A 6,361-nucleotide genomic window follows, 5' to 3' on the forward strand; every position below is an offset into this window, starting at 1 on the left:
TCACGAGGTCAGGAGTTCGAGACCAGACTGGCCAATATAGTGAAACCCCATCTCTACTAAAAATAAAAAAATTAGCTGGGCATGGTGGCATACACCTGTAATCCCAGTGACTTGGGAAGCTGAGGGAGGAGAATCACTTGAATCTGGGAGACGAAGGTTGCAGTGAGCCAAGATTGTGCCACTGCACTCCAGCCTGGGTGACAGAAAAGACTCCGTCTCAAAAAAAAAAAAAAAGTATACAGGAGGATGTGCGTAGGTTATATGCTGTGCCATTTCATATCAGGGACTTGAGCATCTATGGATTTTGGTACCCCTGGGGGTCCTGGAACCAATCCCTGTGGATACCAAGGGAAGACTCCACTCAACTCTGCCACTACAGACAGTATGTAAGGAAATGGGTGTGGCTGGGTTCCCATAAAACTGTATTTACAAACAGCCAGTGTCTACTTAGGTGAGCTGCACATTGACCTCTTTAGCTCGTTATTCCTTCTTGCATCTCAGATTGTTCCATCTAGTACTGGGTTTCTTCTGCTTGAGGCACACTGTTTGGTGAGAAAATGTTGGTGGCAAATTCTCTGCTTTTGTTTGCACTTCACCATCATATTTGAAAGATTTTTTTGTTTTAAGATGGAGTCTCGCTCTTTTGCCCAGGCGGGAGTGCGGTGGCACAATCTAGGCTCACTACAACCTCTGCCTCCCGGGTTCAAGTGATTCTGCCTCAGCCTCCCACGCAGCTGGGATTACAGGCAAGTGCCACCATGCCTGGCTAATATTTGTATTTTTACTAGACACGGGGTTTCACCATGTTGTCTAGGCTGGTCTGGAACTCCTGACCTCAGGTGATCTGGCCACCTCAGCCTCCCAAAGTGCTGGGATCACAGGTGTGAGCCAGCATACCTGGCCAGCAACCATCACACCCAGCCAGCCATCATTATATCTTCAAGTTTTGCTTCTGCCCCACTTGCTCTCTTTGGTTTCTGTGAAATCAGTTAAATGTACGCAACACCTTCTCATTCTCCTTGCGGCTTCTCCTCTGTCTTCGGTGTCTTCCCTGAACTTGTCTTTCTAGGTTGTATTCTGAATACATTCTTCTGAGCCAGTTTTTGGTTCCCTCATTCTCTCTTTGATGTTGTGTAATTTGCCACTAAACCAGTCCATCTACTTTTAAACTTATAAGCTCATATTCTACCTTTTTTGAGACAGGGTCTCACTATGTCGCCCAGGCTGGAGTGCAGTGGCTTGATCTTGGCTCACTGCAACCTCCACCTTCTGGCCTCAAGCGATCCTCCCATCTCAGCTTCCTGAGTAGATGGGACTACAGGCACTCGCCACCATACCTGGCTAGTTTTTGTATTTTTTGTAGACATGGGGTCTCACCATGTTGCCCAGGCTGGCCTAGAACCCCTGGGCTCAAGCAATCTGCCTGCTTGATCCCTCCCAAAGTGCTGGGATTACAGGCATGAGCCACTGCATCCAGCCTAGATGCTTTTGTATTTTTAATTTTCAGATACTCCATTGGGTTTACCAGATAGAGTAAGTTGGCAACATCACTTTATACAGTTTCCTGTTCTTTGCAGCTGTCCCACCATGGCTTATTATTTCATTAGATCTGGTAAGTATGGTTATTTTATGATGTCTGGCTAACAATTCCAGCGCCTGAAGACTGCACGATCTGTCGCTATTGCTCATTGTTTCTCTTGCAGTGTTGTTTCCTGGTGCGCCCGGTTATCTCTGATAATGTGCTTGCCCTCATGCTTTAAAAAGTACCTGTAGAAGGAAGGAGTCTCTCCTGAGAGGGTTTGCTCTGGGTTCTGCCAGACAGGCAGAACCATCTGCGTTGGGGAACTGCCCATCCAGGACCCCTTAAGCCAAGTGAAAGGCGTAAGGTTCCATGGTCAACCCCGGCGAATTTGAACCCTGGCTCAATTGCAATTCTGGGTTTACTCTCAGTATGATGGGGCAGCAAGTTGGGGGCCTCAAGATTTGATTTCTGTCCCCTTCGCTTTATAAGGCTGTCAAGGAAAAGTTCCTGGGTGGGCAAAGGCAACTTGGGGGTTAATTTATATCATGGGGTCCTAGTTTTCTCTGAAAATTTGGCCTTGCAAATATGTGTGTATGTGTGTGTGTGTGTGTGTGTGTGTGTGTGTGTGTGTGTGATTTGAGACAGGGTCTTGCTGTGTGGCCCAGGCTGGAGTGCAATGGTGTGATCATGGCTCAAGTGATCCTCCCACCTCAGTCTCCTGAATAGCTAGGACTACGGGTGTGTGCCAACATGCCCAGCTAATTTTTGTATTATTGTAGAGACAGGGTTTCACCATGTTGCTCTGCTGGTCTCGAACTCTTGGGCTCAAGCAACATGCCCAAAGTGCTGGGATTACAGGAGTGACACACTGTGTCCAGCTATAGAGTCTCATTGTCCTTATAGAAAGCCAGAATTCAGTCTGCTTCTTGTTCCCTCAAAGCTTCCTCGAAGTGTTCTAGCAGAGGCAGGCAGTGAAGCTCTAGGAGGCAAGAGGCCTTCTCAGGGACCCCAGCTTTGGCCTGTATGTCTGGGTGTGGTCCTGGACTAGTCTGATCACATCTCACAGCTGAGTTTCTCAGCTTCTCCTCCTGCAGTACAGGAAGGACAATCCCTTCCGACTGCTTCTCACAGGGAGAGGGCAGTGGTGAGCCTAGAAAATAAAGGCCTGAGGCCAGCCCCGCCCCATTTGTGCCTCTCCCTCCTCTCCTTTTCTGCTCCTCAGAGCAGACAATGCAACAGTCGCCCCCGCCCGGCTCAGCCTGAAGACCCCTTCTCCACTCCCATCCGTTTCTGGCTCAGCCACCCCGCAGTGGGCCAGGCTCGGCTGGAGGGAGGGAGAGGAGCTGGAGAGAGTTTTAAGTACTCTCTGGGCTTCTCACATTGCTGGCTTCAGTGGTTGCTGGACGCAAATTATGTGATGTCAGACACCAGCAGCAGAGGAGCAAAGGCATTTGGGTCTGTGCTGCTGTGGCACCTGGGACTCAGTGTGAAGGGGTCAGGCTAGGTTTGAAATTCTCTTCTGGCTTAATAATTTGCAGGTCTGGGCTGGGAGGTGAAGCTCTGAGTACACTGCGAGTGTCAGGGGTCCGGCAGGGGGGCTCTTTCCAGCTCCTGCCCACTCCCGCGTGGGGTGAAACCTTGAAACCAATCTAGGGCCTCTGAAGACCCACGAGGTAGAGTAAATTGCAGGCTGGGTGCGGTGGCTCATGCCTGTAATCTCAGCACTTTGGGAAGCCTAGGCGGGTAGATCACGGGGTCAAGAGATCAAGACCATCCTGGCCAACATGGTGAAACCCCGTCTCTACTAAAAATACAAAAATTAGCTGTGTGTGGTGGCGGGCGCCTGTAGTCCCAGCTACTTGGGAGGCTGAGGCAGGAGAATCACTTGACCCCAGGTGGTGCAGGTTGCAGTGAGCCGAGATGGCGCCACTGCACTCCTGCACTCCAGCCTGGCGAAAGAGCAAGAGTCTGTCTCAAAAAAAAAAAAAAAAAAAAAAAAAAAAAAGAGTAAATTGTGGCCAGGTGCGGTGGCGCATGCCTGTAATCCCAGCACTTTGGGAAGCTGAGGCGGGCGGATCACGGGAGTTCGAGATCAGCCTGGCCAGCATGGGGAAACCCCATCTCTACTAAAAATAAAAATTAGCTGGGCATGGTAGCGGGCACCTGTAATCCCAGCTACTCAGGATGCTGAGACAGAATTGCTTGAACCTGGGAGGTAGAGGTTGCAGTGAGCAGAGATCATGCCACTGCACTCCAGCCTGGGTGCCAGAGCCACACTCCGTCTCAAAAAACAAAAACAAAAACGAACAAACCCGATAAATTGCAGAGCCGAGTGCAGTGGCTCACGCCTGTAATCCCAGCACTTTGGGCGGCCAAGGCTGGTGGATCACCTAAGGTCAGGAGTTCGAGACCAGCCTGCTCAACATGATGAAACCTCGTCTCCACTAAAAATACAAAAATTAGCTGGGTGTGGTGGTGTACACCTGTAGCCTCAGCTACTTGAGAGGCTGAGGCAGGAGAATCACTTGAACTCAGGAGGTGGAGGTTGCAGTGAGCCCAGATCACGCCAGTGTAGTCCAGACTGGGCGACAGAGCAAGACTCCATCTCAAAAAAAAAAAAAAAAAAAAAAAAGAGTACATTGCGGGCCAGGCGTGGTGGCTCACGCCTGTAGACCCAGCTACTCAGGAGGCTGAGGTAGGAGGATGCTTGAGCCTGGGAGGTGGAGGCTGCAGTGAGTTGTGATTGCGTCACTGCACTCCAACCTGGGCAACAGGGTGAGATCCAGTCTCAAAAAAAAAAAAAAGACAAAAAAAAAGCAAATTGTGGCTGAATTATTTGGCATTGCAGGCAGAGAAGGCGTGAAAACAGGGCTCCAGCCTTGAACTGGCCAGCAGGGGTCAGGGAGGCTGAGTCACCCTGTGGAATGGGCCAGGGTGGATCTGGGCTCACAGACAAGGGCCTCAGTGCTCCTGTGAGTGCCAAGGGGCTGGGGAGGACTGCCTTCTTGTTCAGGGCACAGTTCGTGTTATGTGTTTTCTCGGGCTTATGTCCATGTCTCAGTGTAGGCACCCGCAACTGAGGTGACAGCGGAATGCCCTGACCTGATCTCTCATTCTCTCCCATTGTGGACCCAGCACTGTCCTCACCTGGGACCTCCTGCCTCCACCCAAGTAGGCGCCCAGAGCTGAAGGGACACTTGCCTGATGGGTTCAGGTGCCAGTGGATGGTCCTCCACTGCCTGGGTTCAAGCGATTGTCCTGCCTCAGCCTCCTGAGTAGCTGGGACCACAGGTGCCCGCCACCACGCCCAGCAAATTTTTGTATTTTTTTTGGTAGGGACATATTTTCATCATGTTGGTCAGGCTGGTCTTGAACTTCTGGCCTCAAGTGATCTGCCCACCTTGGCTTCCTAAAGTGCTGAGATTCCACGCTTGAGCCACTGTGCCCTGCCCTGGAACCTACCCTGCTTAGACTTGCCACACCCCATCAGCCCCCAGCCCAACCTGGCTCTCAGCCTTGCCACAGCCCCTTCTGGAGGCCACAGGAACCAAGACAAGAGGACTAAAACCACTGCCCCTGTGGCCAAAGCCTGGCCCCCAATCCTGTGCACACAGAGCCCGTAAGAGCCTGTGACCTGTCCCTGGCCCCCATCAAGCTCCTTTCCCTATCTAGGATACAGGTGAACTTGGTATACTTCCTCCATCTGAAAACTCAAAAGGTGCCACTTCCCATGCAGGGGACAGGAAGAGCAGGAATTGAACACCAGGATGCAGCGTGTGTCCCTGTTGCCACAGGTCTCACCAGAGGCCTCCTTCGTTCTAGGACATCGGGCCCTGCTACCTGCAGCGCCCAGGGTGCGCATCCTCACCTGTGCTACGGGTGGAACACTCCTCCCTGGCCACTTTCTAGGCCACTGGTTTGCTCTCCGCAAAGGACAAAGCCCAGCACCACTTGGTCATTTTGTTCCCTGCCGGCCTCACCTCCTAGAACCCGGGCCATGAGTGCAGGGACCATAGTGTCTGGTCTTGCCATCTCCCTGGCAGGACACACGTTGCACTGAGACACCCAGGGGCTGTGTGGGGAGCAGTGTAGGGGCTGAACAGCGGCCCCCAAATGCATGTCTCCTGGGAGTTCCTGATGTGACTTTATTTGGAAATAGGAGGTCTGCAGATGTCGCTGAGTTAGAAGGACATAGAAGAGAAGCCACACCATGGGGAGACCATGAGAAGACAGGCAGAGTGAGTGGAGTGAGGTGACCACCAGCCCAAGATGCCTGGTTCCCCAGGAGCTGGAGAGGGCAGGAAGGACCCTCCTCTTGGGCCTCTGGCGGGAGTGCTAGGTCTTGGACTCTGGCCTCCAGAACTGTTGAGAGCTGCCTGGTGTGTGGCACTTGGTTATGGCAGCCCCCAAACTCTGGCCCTTCTGCCTGGAAGGGGTGGCTGGGCCTGGCTGTGCATCACTGTGGACTGTCCCCTCTCCCTTGGCCTCTGACATCAGTCACAAAACCCATCCCCTCTCCTTTCTAAATACTTCTGGGATCTGTGGACTGGCAGTATCGCTGGAAGTCATCTTGGGTGGGGCAGGGACATGGAGAGTAAGAGCAGAAGGTGACCCCACATCCTTGCACCTCAAGCTGGTCTCACAATGACAATATGCGTGGAGCAGAGGGGGACTCAGGAGGTGTCTCTAACACCAAACATGCTTATGGCTGGACATGGGGTCAGAACCAGAGGTGAGGAGCCCAAGGTGGGGAGGCCACAGAGGAAGCACCCGGGTGACTTGGGGGAGTGGGACGGGGAAATGGGTCCTCAGGGAAGCAAATGACAAGGGGACAGGAGG

This window comes from Symphalangus syndactylus, chromosome X (assembly GCF_028878055.3).
Source record: "Symphalangus syndactylus isolate Jambi chromosome X, NHGRI_mSymSyn1-v2.1_pri, whole genome shotgun sequence".
NCBI lineage: Eukaryota > Metazoa > Chordata > Mammalia > Primates > Hylobatidae > Symphalangus > Symphalangus syndactylus.